This window comes from Carlito syrichta, unplaced genomic scaffold (genome assembly GCF_000164805.1).
Source record: "Carlito syrichta isolate Samal-C Ts95f unplaced genomic scaffold, Tarsius_syrichta-2.0.1 Scaffold232950, whole genome shotgun sequence".
NCBI lineage: Eukaryota > Metazoa > Chordata > Mammalia > Primates > Tarsiidae > Carlito > Carlito syrichta.
The window spans coordinates 36,013-38,064 of NW_007177046.1; positions in this window are offsets into that span (position 1 = coordinate 36,013).

Sequence of the window (2,052 nt, forward strand, 5' to 3'; positions counted from 1 at the left end):
GGAGATGGGATTAACAGTAGTAAATATCTGTCTGGGGATGGGGAGACACCTCTTATCAACAAGGGTGCCTGAATGAAGCATATTTGTATACCTAACCCTTAACTGTACCCCACAATATCATAATAAAAATATTGATTAAAAAAAAGTAATCAATACTTTTTAATGGAAACAACTTGACCAAAATTCCATAACAGAATTTTGAGACCCATGAAAACAAAATTTAATGAGACAAAAAAAAGGTTAGGTCACAAATCCCAGCAGAGGCCTCCAAAATATTCGGTCAGATCTGGTGAGGGGGATATCTGGTCTGTGATCCGCTGCAGCATGAAAGATGCAAAGAATTGCACAGAAGATAGACTGAAAAATATAGTTTATTGAGAAAGTACATTAGAGAGAGAGAGAAAAGAAGGAAGAGGAGAGTCACCGTATGGGTGGAGGTCAAAGCTAGGAAGCTCAATGGCCACATCTCAGAGAACACATGGTCTGGCCAGTACTTAACAAAACAATGGCAACTGCTGTTTGAAGTTGAATGCCCTTTATTTATTAATTTATTTTTGAGTTGGACTGGAGTACAGTGACACACTCCCGGACACCACAGCCTCAACCTGCTGGGATCCAGCGATCCTTCCACCTCAGCCTTCCAAGTAGCCAGAAGGCCTGGATAATTTTTTATTTATTGTAAAGACAAGGTCTCACCAAGTTGCCTGGGTGGGTCTTGAACCCGCAGGCTCAGGCAATTCACTCACCTCAGCCTTCCAAACACTGAAATTACAGGCTGAGCCACCAAGCCTGGCCTGAATGCCCTTTAAAGCTTCCCTTTGATGTGGGCAGGTCATTAAGGTGATTGGGTGTGGTCTGCTCCATGTCAGGTGATGGATGGCAGGCAGATGGGTGGGCTAGTCACATGACTGCTGCCAGGATGATGGGGTCTCTGTCACAAAGATCACAACAGTGAAGTAGGTTAACTTGTTTCCAGAAAATGCTGGGGTGGGGGTTGTCAAACAATTATCAGTAGCTACCTCTGAGAAATTGGTTCTGTCCTTGGCTAGTGTTTGGGGGGTAAATTAAAGTGAACTGCTAGAAAAACATGACAATGCTAAAATGGCTGCTCATTGGGTCTATTGACTCCATGTTATATCCTTTCATTTCTCCCTCTTGTTATTTTAAAATATTCTTATTTGTGTCTGGAACAGGGATGAAAGTCTTCTGTAACTGCTTCCTACTGGCTAGAAGTGTACCGAGGTCCCTGCCTGTCTAGAGTAAGAGGAGGGGATGGAGGGGGGCCAATGGAGTTGCAAAGTAACTTTAGTATCTGTATGCAAAGCACTATGTGCAAGCATACACTATTAGAGTTCATACTACTATTAAAAAGGCCATTATAGTCACTATTACAACATATTAAGGCTTTGATGTCTGGCAAAATGTATTTATAGTCACCCCAGTGAGCTTGATACCCACTGTAGGAATCCAGGCAGTTTCCACTGTTGTACAGGTGAGAACCTTAGTCTATATGTAGACATCCCTGCAGTTTATCTTCAAGTGTCTTGGATTTTGCAATGAGAATTTTTTGACAGTGAAAAGGGGCTTGTTAATAATGACTTTAACAAGGAAATACAACTACTTTGAGAACGTCTTCACAATGATTGATATGCTAAAGAGGATGGATCCCAGGGAGATTGACATCCCACTGCTTTTGACGGGAGGAGTGGGAGGAAGGACTTATTTCCTGGTCTGGAGGGTTCAGGAGGAGGGTATGGGGTAGGCTCCTGAAGTTTTTGTTTCTTACCCCACCCTGGAGAGACTGATTTGAGAAACTGAAGAGTTTCAGAATTTGTTTTAAAAGATTAATGGTATAACACAGGATTACAGGCCATGGTAAAAGTTACTTATGTAGCCAAAGTGATCATTCAAAGATTTTTAAAAGTGAAAAAAAAAAAAATACCTTGATTTTTTTCTTTTTTGAGTTGGAGTCTCACTCCGTCACCCAGACTGGAGTGCAGTGGCCGCTCCCAGCCACCGCAGCCTCAACCTGTTGGGCTCTGGCGATCCTTC